Raw genomic sequence first — 24,376 nt, 5'->3', positions numbered from 1 at the left:
AAAGCAGGATGGCATGAAATTGGGTGGGTCAAGTTGTCAGGTTTCGGCAGAATAGTTAACGGAGTTTGTACTTACTGATAAAAATTCCACTTTTTTTGTTTTCAGTCGTAATTTTATGTGGGTTCAGGTTTTGCATGAGTGGGTGGGCGCAGGTGGGACACTTCGAGCCATCGTGAATCCCCCCCACCCCCGATTTATTCACAGTATTCCAGCAACTAACCCTGTCTGTCAGGTCGCTCCAAACCACTCCTTTTGGTTTCTAACAATACATTTACATGGCATCTCTCCGTGAGGCCATTAGTACTTCTGGACTGAGGCACAAAGACTGCATCCCTGTCAAACACCGTAAATGCTTGAACGCCTGTGATGCAGTTTAAAACCCCGGCTTCCTCCGTGGGTCGGTATCAGGAACAGGGCTCAACTCTCTTCACTACAGAGGTGAAAAATGAAGCCGATCCCACGCAAAGATGCAACTAAATATACAGCCAGAGCGAAAACCCGGAAACGTCGATTGCGTTTCTCGCCGCACCGATGTCGGACCTGCTGGGTGATTTCGTCCCAAATATACGCATGCTAGCTCAAGACCACACCTCGCTAAATGCGAGCAGCCGGCTCTTGGGCCGCGCAAATGCGAGCTTGGCAGCAGCTGACAACGGGCCGCTGCCGGACTCGGCCGCGTTCCGATCGCCGCCTAGCAACGGTTCAGTCCCGGGTTCTGCTCCCATTGTCTGGCTCTGCACGCAGCTCCCGTCTGTCTCTACGTTCACTTTCATTGGCAGCGGCTGCAATCAGCGCAGCTTAGTGGGCGGAGGGTTCCTGATGGTGACGCAGCCGCCCGTTGATGGAGTGCAAACGGTTTCGTGGGTAGGCTGCTCGATGCAGCCGCTGCCACCTTTGTAGACTATAAGGAGAGAGAGAAAAAAGAAAATTGGACAGTGGATCTCGGTTTTGGTTAAAGAAGACGGGGAAAAGTAGAGAATAAACCTCTTCCGCTCCCAGCTTCCCTGGACAACCGGAGGTTAGCCTCTGTCTGCCTCGATAGGTTTTGCAACTGAACCCAAACAAAGAGACAAAGGTGGGTCTTGCATCTTAAAATCTTGAATGTCTCTGGCATGACAAGACAGGATGGGAGTCTGTAGTAATCCATGGTTTGGGCCTGTCTCGTTGCCCTTTATGCAATTAGCAACTTGCGGCTCTCCTGACATTTCGGTGATAAGGTCGTTACCCCTCTAAACTGGGACTTCCAGTTGGCCGAGACAACCTCTGTAATTTGCTCGGTTCTTAAGTATTAATACTTTGTTAATCTCGCCACGGGAAGCACGTTTATGGCGAATTTTCATGCAATAAATACCGCTAAAAATTAGGAGCAAATGTATTTTTTACACAGTCCCTTGTTGCCCAATATTGGCTGCTGCATCTCAATTGACAGAAGCGGTTTGCATCAATGGTAACCAGTTTGTATATTTATCTTCGGACATTATACTTTGTAAAACCGGTTACATTTTTAAATTGTACGCAACGATCCAAGTGCTAAGTAGCAACTCCTCGTTAGAATCGAGCCCACAGATAATATAGTTGGTAGGTTTTGCCTAAGCTATCCTAATCATAGATGTCACAGAGAAAAACATAGGTAGTAATAATATATTTCTTATACCAAACTTTTGTTTTTTTTCCCATGACGAGTGTCAAGAAACTGGATCGGTTGGCACCAATTTTTCATGTACATGTAAAACAATTTTAACCCTGTGTTGATTGCCGTTCTGCCGATCGGGACAATGGACCAGGCACTAACGTGCGTTGCTCAATCTAGTATGTTCAGTGATTTTCCAGTTTAAGACGTGCACCAAATTACTGCATTGTTTTTGCAATTGCCATTTCTGCCTCTTGACCTTAGTGGAATGCTGTCAATTAGAAGCAGTGCATTGAGCGACTTTGTTGCTATTCTTATTTTTTTAACCGACCCGTTTCGCTGACATCGGGAGACCTATTCGGCAGCCTCAGAACTGACTGCAGGCTGCTCACCTTCCATACGACGCTAAATGTGGGCAGCATCTAGTTGCTTACGTGCTTCTGCAGTGGATATTTCGGTGGGGATGCCGCTGGCACCACTCCTTTTCTGGAGAAGTCATTGTAGTTGGTGTTTGGCCACGGGATAAGTTGTAGAGCTTGGGGTTGGAGAGAAGGATGCCGTTCACACTTGCAGAACCTCTAGAGTTACCACTTCTGAACAGATCAGATGTATCTGATGGACAAAGCACTTTCAGACCTGGGGGTGTGTGAAATGTTGTGGGGATACCTTTGATCAGTCTTCTGTGCCTAGTGGCATCCCCCGCTTTATTCAAGTTCCTGTTGACTCTCAGCTTCCTCACACAAGTTAATTCCAAGGAACTGCAGCAGATCCCCACAATGAGTCTCAGTTTGCTGCATCACAACAGAGTAGATGGGACATGCCTCCAGCAAGGACCCTGTGAAATTGTAACCCCACAATAATATACTGCACTCAGTCACAGCAAGGGGTGTCCACACACTTTGATTAATGTTGTGTTGCTGTGCAGATTCACCTGCACTAATTGACTAAGGACGTCAATGAATGAATCAATCCCAATCAAGCTACTGAATTAGCTGGCAGAAATGCTTTTGGGTTGTCTGAAGCTCACTAGCCTTTTATTTATGAGGAAAAGTGGATTTTGAATTTGAATGAAAACCAGAAAGGGCTGGGAATTCTCTGCAAGCCATGGAAAGGTAAGTAGAGCTAACAAAACATTCCAAGTCAACAACACTTTGATCTGTCCCACCTGGCACTTAGCCCTGCAAGCGTAAATGCTACACCTGTCCCTACACCTCATCTCTTACCACCATTCAGGGCCCCAAACAGTCCTTCTAGGTGAGGGAACACTTCAGTTGTGAGTCTGTTGGGGTAATCTATTGCATCCGGTGCTCCTGGTGTGGCCTCCTCTACATCAGCGAGACCCGACGCAGATTGGAGGACTGCTTCGTCAAGCACCTACGCTCCGTCCACCACAACAGACAGGATCTCCCGGTTGCCACTCACTTCAACTCTCCTTCACATTCCCATTCGGATATGTCCATACATGGCCTCCTCTACTGCCATGATGAGGCCAAACTTTGGTTGGAGGAACAACATCTCATATACCGTCTGGGTAGTCTCCAGCCCCTTGCTATGAACATTGAATTCTCCAACTTCTGGTAATTCCCTCCCTCTCCCTTCCCCCATCCCACCTTCACTCTGTCTCCTCTTCTAGCTGCCTATCACCTCTCATGACTCTGCCTTCTTCTACTACCCATAATTCTTTCCCCTTAGATTCCTTCTTCACCTCTCCAGCCTATCCCCTCCCTGCTTCCCTTCCCCCACCCCTTGATCTTTCCTCTGATTGGTTTTCCACCCTCCCGCCACCTTCTTTATAGGGCCCCTGCCCCTCCTTCTTTAGTCCTGACGAAGGGTCTCGACCCGAAACGTTGACTGCTCCTTTCAACGGATGCTGCCCGACCTGCTGAGTTCATCCAGCGTTTTTGTACGTCTTGATTTGACCACAGCATCTGCAGTGCACCTTGTGTGAACACTTTGATCTGCTGTGTTAATTTTTTTCACTGACCCTTCACCATTGCCGAATGAGTGTGGTAATACTGTAGGCATCTCCTGCCAGACTTTTCAAATGTTGTCCTTAACTCATCTCCTGGCGCCCTTCATCACTGAAGTTTAACTCACATATATGTCTTTCCAAGTCTCTTTCACTGAACTCTAAGCTCCTGCAGCCTCCTTCCTTGATGATTACTGCCGCTGTGATCCCACTGAGAATTGTGTAGATCATGTTTTTGCACATAGCAAGGTATAACCCTAACTCTGTCTCAAACATCTTCTTGGCCAAAATTGCACAGTTGTGATTGTTGGGTCTGAAGTGGAAAGCGATGTCTGAGTGTGCTGAAAAAGGCTGAAGTCCACAGCAGAGAGTTATACAGCATGGAGAGAGGCCATTTGGTCTAACACGTCCAAGCTGACCAGGATGTCTGTCTGAGCTAGTTTTACACATCTGCTTTTAGTCCATCTCTATGTAAACCTTTCCTATATTGAATCTGTCCAAGTGTCTTTTAAATGTTGCAGTTATACCATAAGATATAGGAGAATTAGGCCATTTGGTCCAACGAGTCTGCTCCACCATTTCATCATGGCTGATTCAATTTTCCTCTCAGCACCAATCTCCTGCATGTATCCCTTCATGCTTGGCCAATCAAGAGTCTATCAATCTCTGCCTTAAATATACATAAAGACTTGGGCACCACAGCTGCTGTGGCAAAGAATTCCAGAGATACACCACTCTCTGGCTAAAGAAAATCTCTGTTCTAAAAGGATGCCCCTCTTTTCTGGCTGTGTCCTCTGGTCTTAGACTTCCCACCACTGGAAACATCCTGTCTGCATCCACTCTATCAAGGCCTTTCACCATTTGATAGGTTGCAATAAGGGCACCCCTCATTCTTCTGAATTCCAGCGAATACAGGCCCAGAGCCATCAGATGCTCTTCATATGATAAGCCATTCAATCCTGGAATCATTTTCACGAACCTCCTTTGAATCCTCTTCAGTTTCAGCACATCCTTTCTAAGGTAAAGGTCCCAAAATTGCTGACAATGCTCCAAGTGAGGCCTCAACAGTTCTTTATAAAGTCTCAACATTACATCCTTGCTTTTATATTCTAGTCCTCTTGAAATGAATGGTAAAATTGCAATTGCCTTCCTCACCATAGACTCAACATGCAAGTTAACTTTTAAGGAATCCTGCACAAGTACTCCCGAGTCCTTTTGTACCTCAGATTTTTGTATTTTTTCTCCAATTAGGAAATAGTCAGCCTTTTCATTTCTTCTACCAAAGTGCATGACCATACACTTCCCGACATTGTTTCCATCTGCCATTTCTTTGTCCATTATCCAAATCTGTCTAAGTCCTTCTGTAGCCCCTCTTCTTCTTCAAAACTACCTGCCCCTCCACCTATCTTCATGTTGTCTGCAAACTCTGCAACAAAGCCATAATCCAAATTATTGACATATAATTTAAAAAGAATCGGTCCCAACACAGACCCCTGTGGAACTCCACTAGTCACTGACAGCCAGCCAGAAAAGGTCCCCTTTATTCCCACTCTTTGCCTCTTGCTAATCAGCCATGGCTTTATCCATACATCATACCAACCTCTACAGCTTCCTTGGGCAGCTCATTCAATACATCCTGTTTGGAAAACCTTCCCTTTAAATTCCTTTTAAATCTTTACCCTTTCATGATAAACTGTTTAGTTTTAGACTCCCCCATCCTGAGAAAAATAAAGACCTTATCTATGCTCTTCATGGTTTTATAGATCTCTGTAAGGTCACCACTTAGTCTCTTACTGTTAAGGGAAAAATGTCCCGGCCTGTCCAATTGCTTCTTTATAACTCAAGTCCCCAGTCCTGTTCTAAGCAGTGGTTAATTCACAATAATGTCATTTGTTGCTTGTATTTTGAACAAGGTTGATAATTTATCTTTGATACAGATCACAGTATATGTCAAGTTTCTGGATATACCTGTTGAGTTTACTTCCCATTAGATTCTGAGAAATGTGCTTTTCTACATATTTATTATTTGCTTTCAAAGTGAGATAATTAATATTGAACATTGTTCCCATTTTATAATCTACAAATAAACCATTAGACTGATCATACTTTATAGATTTATTCATGCTGTTGTTATGCAACTGTCTTTCTTTTGTGAAGTAAAGCAACTCTTCATTAATATTGTCAAGGAATTGAGCCATACCAGGAATCATAGAGAGACAGTAAGTCTTTTATAGTAAAGATTATGGGGGCTAGTGCATTGGAAAGTGGAGTGAAAGTAAAAGGTTGGCCATAATCTTATTAAGTGGTAGCAGGCATCAGAGACTGAATGGTGTACTAATGCAAAACACACAATGCTGGAGGAACTCAGCAGGTCAGGCAGCATCTATGGAAATGTATAAACAGTCAATATTTTGGACTGAGATATTTTATCAGGACTGGAAAGGAAGGGAGAAGAAGCCAGAATAAGAGGAGAGGAAGGAATACAAAGTAGAAGATGATAGGTGAAGCCAGGTGGGTAGTGGAGGGGAATGAAATAAGAAGCTGGGAGGTGATGGATGGAAAATGTAAAGGGCTGGAGAAGAAGGAATCTGATGGAAAATGAGAGTGGACCATGGGAGAAAGGGAAGAAAAAGGGGCACTGGGGGAGGTGATAGACAGGTGAGAAGAGGTAAGAGAGGAACCAGAGTAGGGATTTGAAGAAGGGATGTGTCTATAGTGTACATCCATCCCCATTCATTATGCCTCTTTTTGTTGTGTATGATTGCCACTTACGGCTTTAAAGTCAACATTCTTCAGGTACAAGTCCAGACTGTAACAGAAACATCGACATAAAATAGAAACTCTTATTGTACCTTGCAAATAAATGTTTTCAGGAAAATAAATTTTGTAGGGCACAGTTAGAATGAGTGATTGGTGATTTTGTGAAGAATTTGAATTGCTGAGGGAAATGAAAAGACTGGAGGAGGTTCAGGTTGCAAGTTTGTCAGTAAGTGCAAGGATGTTAATTGAAATTTGGAAGAAGAGGCCAACATTAGGCCTAAAGGTGTAAGAAGAGGCACAATGTTGGGGTATGGTGTGTATTTGCAGACAACATAGAACAACAAAAGTCCCTTTGGGCCATAGTATTTGTGCTGATCATGATGCCAATCCAAACTAATCTTATTTGCATGCACATGGTCCATATCCTTTCATTTTCTGTCTGCTCAGGTGCCCATCCAAATATTTCTTAAACACTCTGTTTCTACTTCCACCACTTCCCATGGCAGTGTGTTCCGTGCACCTACTGTTCCCTGTGTGTTTAAAAAAAAAAAAAAAAAAAAAATTGCCTCTCTCCATCTCACTTTAAAGTTATGCCCTCAAATATTTAACATTTCCATCCTGGGGAAAAGTCTGGCAATGAAGAGGACTTCAGAAGCTACAGAGAACCACAGTGTGATAGGTTTAAACATCTTAATGTGAAATTCTTGGTCAAATACCTTTGGATTATTTGTTCCTTGTAAACATCAGTAAGATAGCCCTTCAATCATGCCAGGTAAGACTTGCAAGTTGTACAGAGTCATTGATTCGGAGGTTAAAAACACAACATTATTTTCATTTACAATCATGTTTCACATGACTAATGGTGCATATTTTGCTGGTTTTTGTCTATTGCTCTCAATGTCTACTTGCCATCTCCCTGCATCTGTACTCTCCTGGCCTGGATGTGGAGGGCCTCTGGGTCCTATGGCAGGGCCGACTGGTGGAATAGTACCCGAGCTTCAACAGCCAATAACTTTGAAGCAAATAATTAAAAAAAAATCTTTGCAAAGTGAAAAAAAATTTAAAACACATAAAACATGTACAAAATTCAGAAACCTTTTGCCAAAACAATATTTAAGAAGGAACCTGTCTTCAGCATTCCCTGTATAATTCAAGCCCTAAAATTTCAGTTATTAGGTGACTTGTGCCAGATCAAGAGATAATTTTTCTCTGGCTTAATAACTCTAGATTATCAGCAGTACAGAGCTCAGTGTGGTGAAGATTTTAGCATTCCAGATTCATCAATAGTTTGGTACTTCCCCATGAAGTTAAGCTCCAGATTTACTTCCATTTAAGCAGCTAAAATGTTGGCATCTTATTAGCTACCTCTGAACCCACAAAACAAGAGCATAAGCAAGACATCCTTGCTCTTGAGGAGCGCTTGAGAAGAATAGATCTCAGTTGTTCAGTTCAAGTCTCTGACAATTACCTGCAGTTGAGAATAATAGATACTTGGAATCTGAGAGAAACTTGCTCAACATGCAAAAACAAATACTGAGGTCTGCTGGGTATTCATTGATCCACATGGTTCAGAGTTGCCCTGATGGGAAGGTGTAAATGACAGGGCTGTTTATCTCATTGACTTGTATGGAATGTTGTTGATGTCAGGCACAGAGTAGCGATGGATTGGGTTGGTACACATGGGATTAACACTGTCAGGTGATGTATGAAGTAATTTCTTACATCATTTACACTGTTGTGATTGAAAATGTTCCCGAATATGAAAAGCGCACAAATTAGGGTTGAAGCCTTTTTGCATTGTTGTTGTGAATGACACTCAAACAGATCTCTTGCGTATTGTGCTATATGCTATTGTTGCCTGTTCAATTCAAAGTTCAAAGTAAATTTTACTATCATATATGTCTCCATATACAACCCAGAGATTTATTTGTCTGTGGGCATATTCAGCAAATCTATAGTATAATTCTTGTAACAGGATCAATGAAAGATCAACCAGAGTGTAGAAGTCAACAAACTATGCAAATGCAAATATAAATAAATAGCCATAAATAACAATAACATCAGATAAAGGGTTCTTAAAATGAGATCATTGGTTGTGGGAAACATCTAAATGAATGGGCAAGTGTAGTTATCCCCTTTTATTCAACAGCCCCGTGGTTGAGGGGTAGTAACCCTCGTTGAACTTGGTGGTGCAAGTCCTGAAGCTCTTGTACCTTCTACCTGATGGCAACAGTGAGAAAAGAGCATAGCCTGAGTGGTAGTGATCTCTGATCATGGATGCAGCTTTTGTATGACAGCATTTCATGTAGGTGTGTTCAATGATTGGGAGGGTTTTACCTAAGATGTGCTCGGCTGAATCCATGACCTTTTGTAGGACTTTTTGTTCAAAGGCATTGGTATTTCCATACCAGGCCATGATGCAGCCAGTCAATGTGCTCTCCACTACACATCTGTAGAAGTTTGTCAAAGTTTTTGATGTCATGCCAAATCTCTGCAGACTTCTAAGGAAGTAGAGGCACTGCCACGCTTTCTTCGCAATTGTGCTTATGTGCTGGGTCCAGGACAGATCTTCTGAAATAGTGACATAGGAATTTAAAGTTACTAACCCTCTCCATCTCTGATCCTCCAATGAGGACTTTCTCATGCTCCTGAAGTCTACAATCAGTTCCTTGGTCCTGCAGACATTGAGTGAGAGGTTGTTGTTATGACACCACTCTGCCAGATTTTCAGTCTCCCGGCTGAACGCTGATTTGGCCCATAACAGTGTTGTCATCAGCAAACTTGAACATGGCATTGGAACTGTGCTTAGCCACACAGTGATAAGGGTAAAGCAAATAGAGCAGGCATTGAGCAGACAGCCCTGTGGTGCACCTGTGCTGATGGAGATCATGGAGGAGATGTTGTTGTCAATCTACTGACTTGGGCCTTCAGTGAGGAAATCCAGTTGCACAAGGTGGTATTGAGGCCAAGGCCTTAGAGTTTATTGATTAGTTTCAAGGGGATGATGGTATTGAATGCTGAGCTGAAGTTAATAAAGTGCTTCCTGATATACAAACAAAACAGGTTGGAATCAAAACAGGTTAGAACAATTTTTAAGTACAGACTCATGTAAATAGGCTTTTATTAAAGCTGAACATGTGCTGTTATATAATTTTGCCTATTCCATAGGTATCTACACCTATAATTGTACAATGGAGAAATAGAGACACTTGGCAGATGTGGACCTGAGCTTCAGCTTGCCTTTCAGTTCATTTCTTTACCCTGTCGACTGTCTGATCTCTCCCTATCATCCTCATTTGCTGCAAGGTCAAGAATCTTCAGATACAGTTTATGGATACTTGTAGATGAGTTAAGTGAATGGCAACAAGTTGGCAATTGGAGTATAATGTGGAGTTGTTCATCCTGGGAGGAAGAATAAAGAAATAATATTTAGATGGAGGAATATTCAAGAAAGCTAGAGCTCAAAGTCAGTTAGATTTTCAGAAGGCTTTTGACAGGCTGTAGCACACAAGGCTGCTAAACAAGATAAGAGACCATGGTATTACAGGAAAGACACTAGCATCGATAGAAGATTGGCTGACTGGCAAGTGGCAAAATGTGGGAATAATGGGGGCCATTTCTGATCGGCTGCCAATGACTAATGGTGTTCTGCAAGGGTCAGTGTTAGGACCGATCCCTTTTACCTTGTATGTCAGTGATGGAATTGAAGGCATTGCGGCCAAGTTTGCAGATGATACAAAGGTAGGTGGAGGAAGCAGGGAGGCTGCAGAAGGACATAGGCAGATTAGCAGAATGGGCAAAGCAGTGGCAGATGGAATACAATGTCGGAATTGTACACTCATGCACATTGGTGGAAGAAATAAAGGATTAGACTATTTTCTAAATGGGGAGAAAGTTCAGCAATCTGAGGTGCAAAGGGACTTGGAAGTCTTTGTGCAGAATTCTCTAAATGTTAGCTTGCAGATTGAGTCAGTGGTAAGGAAAGCAAGTGCGATGTTAGCATTTATTTCAAGAGGACTAGTAGATGAAAGCAAGGATATAATGCTGAGGATTTATAAGGCATTGGCCAGACCGCACTTGAAGTGTTGTGAGCAGTTTTGAGCCCCTTATTGAAGAAAGGATGTGCTGGCATTGGAGAGGGTCCAGAGGAGGTTCACGAGAATGATCCTGGGAATAAAAAGGTTAACATATGCAGAGCATTTGATGGCTCTGGGCCTGTACTCACTGGAATTCAGAAGAATGAGGAGGGATCTCATTGAAACCCCTTGAATAGATTTATATAGAGTGGACTTGGAGAGAATGTTTTTTTATAGTGGAGGAATTTCAGACCAGAGGGCATAGCTGCAGAATACAAGGAGAAATTTTTTAGTCAGAGGGTAATGAACCTATGGAATTCATTGCTGCAGATGGCTGTGGAGGCCAAGTCAGAACATCTATTTAAAGCGGAGGTGTTAAGTTCTTAATTAGTAAGGGCGTCAAAGGTTATGGAAAAAAGGCAGGAGAGTGGGGTAGAGAGGGATAATAAATCAGCCATGATGGAATGGTGGAACAGACTCAATGGGTTGAAGAGGCTATTTCCGCTCTTATATCTCATGATCTCATGGTTGGGGGTCCCTTGTGCAGCATAAGAGTTAATAGAGAATCTTATTTATAAGCCATTGCAGGCTAAATTCCGGAACACAGAGCTCACAATACACAGAGTTCACCATGCAATCAATCAGCAACAAGACCCCCTCCCTACATCAGAATTGGTTTCCGTGATGACAACCAATCAGCTGATTAATAAGTCTATAAAGGCCAAGCATTGTGAGGATGCAATTAACAGCACACTGATGATGTCTCCTCCTCTGGTGATTAAATGTTTGCAAATTCATTGCCAAGATTGGAGAACCACTCATCCCAACCAAGGTATAGAGAAGGCTAAATTTCAAGTGCTTATTTCAACGTATGTAGCAAGATGACATTGAGAGTACAGTGAACAAATTTATTGAGGGAATGACGATATTTCATTGGAGGTGGTTCAGGGGAGATTCACCAAGATGAAACTAGGATTGGAGGAGTTGTCCTATGAGAGAAACTCAAACAGATTGAGATTCTATACATTGGACTTGGAAGACTGGGATGCTCAGTTTTGCTTTCAGAACATCTTGGTTCACGTTGTTGATCAAAATTTGAAGTTAAAGTGATTTGTTCTTGATACTATAGTAGTTTTTGACCAAGTGTAGCAACAAAGAAGTCCTGGAAAAAGTGAAGTCAGCAGGGACTCTGGACGAAGCACTCCACTTGATGATGTATAAATTTCGCACAAAAGATGTGACTGTGGTGTTGCGTGCCAGTATTCCCAGCCGTAACGCTTTGATGCAGAACTCCGCAAGACAGTGTCTAAAACCAAATCATGACCAGCCTCTTTACCAGTAATCATTGCTTAACATATGAGAGTTTCAGTGAGTGTGTTCAATTATATTCATAATTCCCCAGATAATGGAGTCTGTGCCCTCTTACTTCAAGACCTATGTAATTTCAGGGCTTAGGCCAATTAGTTGACGGGTACCATTCATGTCACACAATGTCAAATAATGGCCATCTCTATCAGTAGAAAATATAGACATTTTTGCAATACATTCAGTAACACCAATTTTGTCAAGAGCCACCAAAATAGTGGATAAGGGTAGGTTATTACTTTAACCAGAAACTTTACCAGACCAGCGGAGCAAGTATTGGACACCTTATTGGATATTCAGTGGCAGGAAGCTCACCTCTTGATTCACCAAAGCCTTTTCACCACTGACAAGGCATGCCAGGATTGTGTTAGAGTACAGGCTATTTGACTAGGTGAAGGCATCTCCATTAACGTGAAGTGCTAAGCCAACTAGGACAAACAGACAAGTTGATTAGCACCACCTATCACAATAAACATGGAGTCATAGAAAATTACAGCACTGAAACGGGCCCTTTGACCTACCTAGTCCATGATGAACCATTTAAACTGCCTACTCCCATCATCCTGCACTGGGACCATATCCCTCCTTAGCCCTACTATCCATGTTGCTATCAAAACTTCTTTTAAAGGTTGAAATCAAGCTTACATGAACCACTTGCACTGTGAGATCATTCCACATGATCCTCTGAGTGAAGAAGTTTCCCTTTGTGTTTCCCTTAAACTTTTCACCTTTCACACTTAACCCATGACATCTAGTTGTAATCCTGCCAAACCTGAGTGGGAAAATCTGCTTGCATTTACCCTATCTATATCCCTCATAATTTTGTATGCCTCTGTCAAATATCCCCCCAATCTTCTTCTACATTCCATTAAATAAAGACCTCATCTATTCAATCTTTCCTATAACTCAGGCCCTCTAGTCCCAGTAACGTCCTTGTAAATTTTCTCTTTCAACCTTATTTACATCTTTCCTGCAGGCAGGTAACTGCACAGAATACTCCAAATTAGGCATCACTTTCAACTTCAACATGACATCCCATCTCCTTTACCCAATACTATTATTTATGAAGGCCAAGTGCCAAAAGCTTTCTTTATAACCCTATCTACCAATTATGAATCTGTATTCCCAGATCTTTGTTCTACAGTACTCTTTAGTGCCCCACCATTCATTGTGTAAGACCTACTCTGGTTGGTTCTACCCAAGTGCAGCACGCCTGCACTTTTCTGCATTCAATTCCATCTACCATTTTTCAGCCCATTTTACCAGCCAGTCCAGATCCAACTGCAAGCTCTGATAGTCTTCCTCGTTGTCCACTACACCCCCAATCTTGGTGTCATCTGCAAATTTGCTGATCCACTTAAACACATTATCATTCAGATATAGATGATCAATAGCGATGGATCAGGCACCGATCCCTGCGGTACTTCACTAGTTAGAGAGGCAACCATGTTCTAGCATTGTCTGGCTTCTTCCACAAAGCCAACATCTAATCCAATTTACTACTTCATCTTGAATGCCGAGTGACTGAACCTTCTTGACCAACCTCACTGCAGGGACCTTGTCAAATACTTTGCAAAAGTCCAAGTAGACATAGAAAAAACATAGAAACCTAGAAATCTACAGCACATTACAGGCCCTTCTGCTCACAATGTGCAGACCATATAACCTACTTTAGAAACTGCCTAGAACTTTCTTACTGCATCTCTCTCTGAACCCTTAGTGCCTAGGTGGCACATGGGGCCTCTTTCTTATTGCATAGCCCTCTATTTTCTAAGCTCCACGTCCCTATCTAAGAGTCTCTTAAAAGACCCTATCGTATCCATGTAGCCACCACTCCCTGTGTGAGAAACTCACCTCTGACATCTGCCTTATCTATTTCCAAGCACCTTAAAACTTTACTCCCTTCTCTTACATTTCAACCTGGGGAAAAAGCCTCTGGCTATCCACTTGATCAATGCCCCTCATCATCTTATACACCTCTATCAGGTCACCTCTCATCTTGCAACGCTCCAAGGAGAAAAGGCCGAGTTTACTCAACCTATTCTAATTGGCAGGCTCCCCAATCCAGGCAACATCCTTGTAAATCTCCTCTGCATTCTCTCTCTATGTATCCACATCCTTCCTGTAGTGAGATGACCAGAACTGGACACAGTACCCTAAGTGGGGTCTAATCAAGGTCATCTATAGCTGTAACATTACCACACAGCTCTTAAACTCAGTCCCACAGATGATGAAGGCCAACACACCATATGCCTTCTTAACAACACTGCCAGCAGCTTTGAGTGTTCTATGGACATGGACCCTAAGATCTTGCTGATTCTCCACAATGGTAAGAGTCTTACCATTGATATTATATTCTGTCTTCAAATTTTACCTACCGAAATGAACCACTTCACACTTATCTGGGTTGAACTCTTATCTGCCACTTTTCAGACCAGTTCTGCATCCTATTGATGTGCCGCTGTAACTTCTGACAACATTTACTGCCAGCTTCATAAGCATATTTGGTGTACCTATCTGCCTATATTTGCTATGTACTTTTTTTTCTTAAACCAGGTCTTCAATATCTCTTGAAAACCAAGGTTCCCTACACTTGTTACCTTTACCTTTTATTCTGACAGGGACATACAATTTTGTACTCGCAAAATTTCACTTTTGAAGGCCTTCCACTTAGCAAGTACACCGTTGCCAGAAACCAGCCTGTCCCAATACGCACCTGCCAGATCATCAAAATTGGCCGCCTTCCATTTAGAATCTCGACCTGCAGACCAGACCTATCTTTTTGCAGATTTGCTTTGAAAGTAATGCCATTATGACTACAAGTGTTTCCCTGCACAGACTTCTGTCACCTGCCCTGTCTCATTCCCTAATAGCAAATCAAGTATCGCATACTCTCTCGTTGAGAGTTGTATGTACTGATTAAGAAAACTTTCCTGAACATATTTCACAAACTCTATCCCATCCAGTCCTTTTTACAGGTATGGGAATCCCAGTCAATATGTGGAAAGTTAAAATCACCTACAACAACAGCCTTAAATTTCTTTTGATCTCTATAAATTTGTTCCTCTAAATCCTGTGATTCCTACCCATGCCATTGGTATGTATATGGACTACAACCACTGGCTATTCATCCCCTCACTTAAGAATCATGACGTCTTGATCCCAGATATCCTGGACTCTGGCACCTGGGAAGCGACAAACCATAAGACCATATTGGAGCAGAAATAGGCCATTTGGCCCATTGAGTCTACTCTGCCATTTCATCTCAGCCCCAATCTCCTGCCTTCTTCCTGTATCCCATCATGCCCTGACCAATCAAAAGTCTATCAAACTCTACCTTAAATATACATAAAGAGTTGGCCTCCACAATTCCTTTTGGCAAAGAATTCCATATATTCATCACTCTTTGGCTGACAAAATTCCTCCTCATCTCCGTTCTAAAAGCCATCTGGGAATCTTGTTCTTGTCTACAGAAGCACCTGTCTGTTCCCCTAATTAATGAATTCCACATCACCACAGCTTACCTCTTCTGCTGCCTTCCCTTCTGAGTCACAGGGCCAGACTCAGTTCCAGAGATCTGACCGCTGTGACTTTCCTCTGCTAGGTCATTCCCCCAACAGTATCCAAAGTGGTATACCTGTTGTTGAGGTGGATAGCCACAGGGGTACTCTGCCCTGGCTGTTAACCCCTTTTCCCTTCCTGACTATCACCCAGTTTCCTTTGTCCTGCACCTTAGACAAAGTTCCAGCTCCAACTCCTTAATGTGGATTGTTAGAAGCTGCAGCTGGATGCACATCTGTGATGTGTAGTTGTAAGGGACACTGGAGGCCTCCGTGCCTTCCCGTATCCCATAAGAAGAACATTCAACTATCCTGCCTACTGTTCTAAGTGAGCAAATATAAAAAGGAAAAACAATAAGTAAACTTTAGGGAAAAAATCTGCCTACAGCTTTTCGCTTTCTCTCACTCATGCCTCGAAGAGCTAAAGCCTTAAAACTAACACTGTCCACTCCAAAAATGGCTGTTCAACTTGCCCCACCTTTTAAAAATGTTTTTCAATCCCAATCGCTGGCTGCTGCTCAAAACACCAAAATATCACAACTCAGTGCCTAATGTACTCAATCGGTGAACTTGAGTGGGCTGTGTCTTGTTTTCTCTGTCGCAGACCCAGTGTGATTTCTGTGTGTGCCACCCATATTCTGATTAGGGATTCTTTAGCTGCATTTCCAAAAGTGCATCTTCGAACATCTTAAAGAGCAAGAGCAGCAGGAACACGGAGGCAACACCACCTCCAAAGACCCAAGTCGCATGACTTTCCATAAATAAGAAAATAAATCTCTGCGTTTTTACTTGTTCAATAACGTATTTGTGTGTGTTGCATTCGGCATCCAAAATTAATTTTTATTTGAAGTATGAGGATCTTCCATTGCACTTGAACATGTTTTGAAGGAAATATCAGAGCTCAGAATAATAGATTTCTTAGGCATATGAATGCTACTGGCTAAAGTGCTGAAGCGGATAAATCACACAGAGGTATAAGTCACCTGCGATTTGCTATATTAACAGTGGGATGGGAACTTGCGTAGTTGCAGAATAGAGAGGAAATGCTATGGAAAGCTGGAGGTTAGTAAGTAAGTTTGGAAAACGAAGTGATTTTGGAAAGTGATAAAAAAAAATGCTTTTGGAAGAAAAGGTAACAGCAGTTTGGCAGTGTTTAGCAGCACATACTTAATGCAAGGAATGAAGGAAATAAAGCCAAGAACTGAGGGCAGAAATGAACGATGGGACATGTGATATTTTAGCTGTTACTGAATTTAAACTTCACATGGAGCAGGAGTGGCATTCTTCTGAACTTCTGATTTACAGTGTTCTTCGTATGAAATAAAGACCAGAATTAAACCATGCTGAAGAAACAGGATTGGTTAAGGAAATAATTACAGCTGTAAAAGGATGATATGATTGAACGATGAACAAATATGAGCTCTATGGTAATTAAACTGAGAAAACGAGTGGAAGTAATTTGTTGAAGGTGTACTACAGTCCCTGGAAGGGTCAGGTAGAAGGAAAAACAATACTATCAGCAAATCTTTGGGTAGTGAAAAAATTGATTTCAGTTAATTATCTGGGACAGAAAATAGAGTAACAGTGAAGAGGGTGCAGAGATCTTAAAAGCCATTCTTTCAATTAGCACATAACAAGTTAAACGTGAGAGGGAGCAGTTCTGAATTTAAATTGAGATTGTCAAGGTGTATTTTGAGGCTAGTGACTGTAATTCAGCAAATGTATTATATTTGTCAATGGATAAAGGTAGACCAAAACACAAGGGTCAAGTTTTCCAGTCTAAGATGCATTTTAGTAGAAGTGGACTGAAGGAGCTTTTTCATGGGAGTAAACCTCCAAGAGAGTTTGGAGGCTTGCATACTGCCAAGGACCCAGAGAGCTATGTTGGCTGAAGTCAGGGCTTTATGCTTTGGCTCTTGGTAGGGTCACCCATGCCAAACAGGTCAAAGGGTAGAGGCCAGACTAAGAGTGGTCAACTGGTCTTCCAGGATCAGGGGTTCAGTTCAGGGCTACAACCCTGACTGGTAAAACAAAATTGTTACAGAAACAGCCATGAAGAATCATTCTACATCTGAGTGTGACGGTATTCTTGAGTCTCCACCCAGGACTTGAATGACTGACAGTAGTGAAAGCTGAGAGGAAGCTACTGACGTGAGGAAGGAAGTTCCGAACACTGCCAGAAATGGAAGACCTTCATTGCTGCCCTAAGCACTAGTGTCATAATGGGCAGTAACGAACTTAGTGGGAGTAAAGATTCAGATTAGGAGGGTTCCCACCATATGGGTTAGGACTCCAATTCTAGATTGTTGCACCATTCTGTGTGGAGATGCATACATTATAGGGTATTGGAAAATAAATAGAGTTTATGTCTGATACCTAGAACTCAATATTGAATAAAACCTAGAGGAATGTAGAAAATGTAAGGTTGAAATTTAGAAGAAAAATATAGTTGACTTTAACATCAGGTGGATGATGAGTGAATTTGGAGATTTTACATGTATGGGTACGTCTGAGGACAAAAGACTGAAGATAAGACCAATGGGCACAGGCATGGTAGGTTGCTAATGAAATTTTGTCCAAAGAACTGTGAGTTAATACATTAGGATGTTGAAAAGTGCAGAGGATCCTTGGAGTGCATTTCCATAGATCCCTGACAATGGCAGCAGATGATGGGGAATGGGAAAAGGTTAATCACACCAAGATTATAAAGTCCTCGTTAAGTAACAGCATTGATACAATGCTAAATGTTGGTCATTGCTGGGAAAAGTTTGGAGAACCATAGCCAATTTTTTTGCTAGAATCTGGACCCAAAAAAACTAATTGCTGGAGCAAATCAGTGAGGCGAGGTGTGGGGTGAGGGAGGAATTATCCGATTTCACGTACCTATGCAGGGTCTTGACCCGAAACATAGACAATCTGTTTCCTCCCATTAATGCTACTTTATCCAGTCAGTTCCTGCAGCATTTTGTGTAACTCCCGGTTCGACTAGCAGCTTAATCTAGGGGAAGACCGCCCTCGGCCCAGCCAAACTTAAGAAATCTTGTTTGGGTGGATGCTGTGTGATGTGTCCTGTTACAAATCAGTACCACAAAATAACAAACAGTACACAATATGCGATTAAATGATTGAGCTTTATAATTCTTAATTTGACTATATGGTTAGTAAAAAAACAAAAGAAAAGGGTCCATTTTCATGAAGCAGTCTAACGTGCAATGTTGGAGCTCACGGTTCAGTCCATGGGTTTCCCACCAACCTCCTCCGAGTGTACCTCCTCAAACCCTCACTCCAAGTCCACTCCGTCGGATGGTCTACCAACTCTCTCCATTCGTGTCTTCTCTGCTCATCTCTTCCCGGCAAAACACCGTGAAATCCCTGCTCCCAGACCCACAAGAAGGAACAACATCTGTTTCATTGGATAGCCCCACATGCCGAAGCCCTGATATCTCTAGTCATAACCCAAACATTGCTACTACAGAGAAACCATTACATTAGCAGTAAAACCTTACAGCGCGTTACATTTGTTTTTTTGCACGAGATTTACTCTGATATTTCCATGGTTGGAGTTGTTTAGGATCTTTGGAACAGGCGAGACAATGGTGATTTAATTGAATGTATAAAGTGATCAGAAAAGCATATACCCGGTAGGTTGGATAGAAAAGATCTATTTCTTTTAACACAGAGGATAAGGTTGGTAACTGGGTTTATTCATGTTATCAGGCAAAATGATTTGAGGGGTGTTGTGGAACTATTCAAAGGAGAACATCTTAGCTGGTGATTATCCATAAGTCAGCATCATCAAAAGATGTTGTGTGATCATTAACATGTTGCTGTTTTGTTGGCAAGTCACTGGTTACAGCCCTGGTAACTAGTTAAGGGTCTTCAGAAGTCATTGTGCTTCATTTCTGTTCTTTGCAGTGACTTGAACTTGTGAAAGTTGGAGGAGCAATGCCTCATATTCTGTCTAGGTAGCCTCCAACCTGATGGCAGAAATGTCAATTTCTCCAACTTCCAGTAATTTTTTCCTCTCCCCCTTCCCTCTTCATTTTCCCACTCTGGCCTCTTCACCTACCTATCACCTCCTCCAGTGCTTCCCCTCCTCCCCTTTTTCCCGTGATACACTCACCTCTTCTATCAGATTTATTCTCCAGCCTTTTGCCTTTTCCACTTATCATCCCCCAGGTTCTTACTTCATTCACTCCCCCCCCCCCCACCCACACTACCACCTGGCTTCACCTATCACTGTTGAACTTGTCCTCTTCCCCCTCCCACCGCCTTCTTATTCTCCCTTCTTTTCCCGTCCTGGTGAAAGGTCTTGTTCTGAAGCATCAAATGTTTATTCATTTCCATTGATGCTTCCTGACCTGCTGAGTTCCTCCAACATTTTATGTGTGTTGCTCTGGATTTCCAGCACTTGCGGGATTTCTTGTGTTTATGTAAATGCTAGTAGTCTAAATTGAAATTAGCACCAAAAATGGAATGCTAGATGAAAGTGTGAATTGGTGTGCACACTTAATTTTCTTTCCCTCTTGCAGCAAAATGCAGTTGCACATTGAATCGATAGCAGCTGGCTCAACAGTAATTGAGTTGTTCAGTGGAATTATTTTCTTCATAAATAATGCATGACAGGAAAATTCCACGCCACCAGACTGAAATGTGGTGCTCGTCAAACATTAACATGTTTGTGTTTCAGTACTGTTTAGAATTTCTGTAAAGTGCCTACTTAGGAAATAATGAGTGCGATGGCATGTGAACAGAGGAGGTGTGAGGGGGATGATTACTGCCATTAATTATTTTAATACAAGCCACTTATCGTGACTACCTGTATGTGAACATGCCTTTGGAAATCGTATGGTTTAACAATGATCCTTACTAAATACTTTTGCCCAGATGCAAATAACGTGAACATAATTATGAGAGCTTTCCCAATGGTGTGATAACAGCTTGCCTGACTATTTAACTAACAGGCTACTTTAATAGTAGAGGCAGTATGCAGCAGCATTTTGTGGCAGTTATTGTTTTGTGTCTATGATTCTATGATCAACTTAATTAGGCATTTGTGGAGATTGGGTATGTCACCAAAGACTCTCAGATTTCTATATATATGGTGGAGGACATCACAGCCTGGTATGGAGCCTCCAATGCAGAAGATTGCAAGAGGCAAGCTATAGCCTCAATTAGGTCCAACACAGGCACAACCCTCTGCACTTCTCCGAGAGGTAGTGCCCGAAGAAGGCGGCATCCAACATTAAGGACCCTCACCATCTGGGACATGCCTATTCTGTTTGCTACCTTTGGGGAGTAAGTACAGGAGCTTGAAGACCAATACTCAACAATTTAGGACCTGCTTTTACAGCTTCTTCCTCTCTGCCTTCAGATTTCTGAATGGTCCATGAATACTATGTTGGATCTGACTATTTAATTCTTAGATTAGACTGTTTAATTGTTATTTTATTTGTAGATTAACAGTTAGTTTTCTGCTTGTATTTTACATAAGTCTTATTTGCATGTAACAGTTTAATATGCCTCTAGTTGCTATACAAGGTATGATTCTTTGTTCTGGATTATTTGAATAAGTGCTTTCTCATTGGTTGACACTTTTCTACAAACTTGATTGGAATTTTCCTTATCTCTGTAGTATAAAGATAGCTGCTCCATGCCGGGCACCATCTTATCAAGTTCGTCACTTGTCTTTAAGGCTTCTCCAAGAGTTTCTGTTTCCTTTGTTTTATCAACACTTAATAAACTGTTTATGAAGAAACAAGTGTTGTGCCTCTTTTCTAACTTGTAAAAGAACCCAACATCAGAATCCAACAACAATCTCATTTTTTAGGTATTTATTATGTAATTCATAGAATTTTATGTTTTCACACTGTACTGCTACCACAAAACAACAAATTTCATCCAATTCTGATATTCTCCTCTTAGCTTGTTGAACGTAAACTATTGTATCCTAGTTGAATTTCGTATTAAAAAAGTTTTAATGCCAAAATGTAGGAGTTATCTATGTGCAAAGTTAAAATTGAGCAAGGAAAATCCTTGAGGTATAATTTAAAGGTGCATGATTTCGTTACATTTTATTCTGTATTTTACAAATCTTCTGAAGTGTGTCAGCTAATCGAATTGAAATCCTATTGTATAACATTGCAAACATCCTGTGAAAACTTGGAGCTGTATTTTTTTCTCATCATTCTACAATTTCACTTTTATAATTTTCTGAAGTAAAATTCTTATGTCATTTTGTTTTGTGATGTCAAAATCAAATAGTCAAGCTTTCTCTTGTCCCTGTACAAACTAAATTGTAGTGAGCAGATAAAATGTTAAATGTGATCTATTAATGTGCTCACATTCCAGAAAGAAGTTAGCTAATTTGAAAGTTGGACCAGGATTGATTAACCTATATGAGGGTCAGTATAGCTGAATGTTACTTGAACATTTTTATTATTCAGTCTTTATGAGGTAAATATGTTATTGCTATTTGATCTTACCTACGACTGACATCCACTTGACATCTGATTTGGTACTATTTTCTCCTTTTTTTCAGTGTTTATTTTGGTGAGGAATGTTTTTATGTTGTTAATTCTTTTCTTTAGTTGATGGTTCCCATTTAAATTTTACCTTTTTTTTCATTTCCTGTGTTCCTACTGTGCTGGATCCTATTACAAATGGTATGCACTGCAATAATGTATTAACAGATTTTTCAACCCAGTGTAATCTATGATCTTAAAGTCTTGAAGTGATTTCTGATAGGTTTCATCAGAATTGCAAATGAAGTGGTATTCTTGTGACTGCATCGGGTACAGGGCTACAGTGAAATAGAGAATTTTCTTTGGGTTAGACGTCCCTCCATGAACTGTGTATGTTTCCTCTGATAGCTCTGGTTTCCTCCCACAGTGCAAAGATGTAGGTTGATTGGTCATTGTTAATTGTCCTGTGATTTGGGTAGTGTTGTGTAGTGCAGCTCATTGGGCCAGAAGGGCCTGTTCCACACTATCACTGATAAATGACTGCATTCCACTATATCTAAAGAACTAGAGGTTGTGTTTCTTTTCAAATACTTGTTGCTGTAAAACATTTGATTTAATCTTTACCCTCTTACATGTTTCATAACCTCTAAAAAGAGAAAAAACCTTTAATATTGAAATAATAAAACTTAATAGGAATTTGAGGGATACACTGAGTGTATTTTAATATATTTGCACCTTTTCAATGTTCAGAATTCTGGTATGGTACATGCAGTGCCTATAAAAAGTATTCACCCCCCCACCTCCAGAAGTCTGCATGTTTTATTGCATTAGAAGCAGAGAAACATAGAAAACCTACAGCACAATACATGCCCTTTGGCCCACAATATTGTGCTGAACATGTACTTATTTAGAAATTCCCTAAGATTACCCATAGCCCTGAATCACAGTGGATTTAATTTGTTTTTGACACAGATCAACAGGAAAAGAATCGTCTCAAAGTGAAAACAGATCTTTACAAAGTGATTTAAATTGATTGCAAATGTGAAACACAAAATAATTGATTGCATAAGTATTCGCCCCCTTCAAATCAGTATTTAGTAGTTGCACCTTTGGCAGCAATTACAGACTTTAGTCTGTGTGGATATCATCTCTCTCAGCTTTGTGCATCTGAATACTGCAATTTTTCCCCAATCTTCTTTACAGAACTGCTCAAGCTCTGTCAGATTGCATGGGGATTGTGTGTGAACAGCAATTTTCAAGTCCAGCCAGAAATTATCAATTGGATTGAGGACTTGGCCACTCCAGAGCACTAACTTATTGTTCTTAAGCCATTCCTGTGTAGCTTTAGCTTTATGCTTGGAGTTATTGTTTTGATGGAAAACAAATCTCCTCCCAAGTTGCAGTTCTCTTGCAGACTGCATCAGGTTTTCCTCCAGGATTTCCTATATTTTGTTGGATTCAGTTTGCCATCTACCCTCACAAGCCTTCCAGGACCTGCTGCAGAGAAGCATCCCCACAGCATGATGCAACCATCGCCACGTTTCACAGTAGGGATGGTGTGTTTCTGATGATGTGCAGTGTTTGGCTTACACCAAACATAGCGTTTAGTCTGAAAGCCAAAAAGCTCAATTTTGGTTTCATCAGGCCATAGAACCTTCTTCCAGCTGATTTCAGAGTTTCCAACATGCCTTCTGGCAAACTCTTGCCAAGATTTGATGTGAGTTTTTTTTAAATTCAACAGTGGCTTTCTCTTTACCACTATACCATAAGTAAAGCTATGACTGGTGAAGCACCTGGGTAACAGTTGTTGTATGCAGTCTCTCCCTTCTCAGTCACTGAAGCTTGTAACTCCTCCCGAGTTGTCATAGGCCACTTAGTGGCCTCCCTCACTCATCCCCTTCTTGCACACACTCATTTTTTGAGGATGTCCTGCTCTAGGCAGATTTACAGCTGTGCCATATTCTTTCCATTTCTTGATGATTGACTTAACTGTACTCCAACTGTAATTCAGTAACTTGGAGATTTTCTTGTATCCATCTTTTGACTTGTGCTTTACAATAACCTTTTCACAGAGTTGCTTGGAGTGTTCTTTTGTCTTCATGGTGTAGTTTTTGCCAGGATACTGACTCACCAGCAGTTGGACCTTCCAGATACAGGTGTATTTTTACTATAATTAATTGAAACACCATGTCTGCACAGAGATCTCCAAAAACACATCTCCATTTAGCTAATTATGTGACATCAAAAACCAATTGGCTGCACCAGTGATGATTTGTTGTATAATATTAAAGGGGGTGAATACTTATGCAATCAATTATTTTGTGTTTTATATTTGTAATTAATTTAGGGTACTTTGTAGAAATCTGTTTTCATTTTGACACAAAAGTCTTTTTCCGTTGATCAGTGTCAAAAAAGCCAAATTAAATCCACTGTGCATTTTGTGTGTGTTGTTGTTTAAATCCACTGTGATTCAGTGTTGTAAACAATAAAAGATGAAAACTTCTAAGTAGGGTGAATACTTTTTAAAGCACATGTAAATAGGGAATTCTTCT

The 24,376-nt window shown here is 41.3% G+C and overlaps 1 protein-coding gene across 5 annotated transcripts in view; it reads left to right on the top strand.

The window, feature by feature from the left end:
- Nucleotides 1–710: 710 nt before the first annotated feature.
- Nucleotides 711–24,376, top strand: part of rnf144aa (ring finger protein 144aa) — an 87,519-nt gene continuing 63,853 nt past the window's right edge. For 3 of the 5 annotated variants that reach the window (XM_073056855.1, XM_073056854.1, XM_073056856.1), the window contains exon 1: nucleotides 712–1,075. The gene's annotated coding sequence lies outside the window, so the exon portion shown is untranslated. Of the gene's footprint in view, nucleotides 1,076–21,711; nucleotides 21,765–24,376 lie in introns of all 5 variants that reach the window. The other 2 variants (XM_073056857.1, XM_073056858.1) reach the window with 2 other exon arrangements.

Source organism: Hemitrygon akajei, chromosome 9, assembly GCF_048418815.1.
Source record: "Hemitrygon akajei chromosome 9, sHemAka1.3, whole genome shotgun sequence".
Taxonomy (NCBI): domain Eukaryota; kingdom Metazoa; phylum Chordata; class Chondrichthyes; order Myliobatiformes; family Dasyatidae; genus Hemitrygon; species Hemitrygon akajei.
This window is presented reverse-complemented; position numbering and strand designations above follow the sequence as displayed.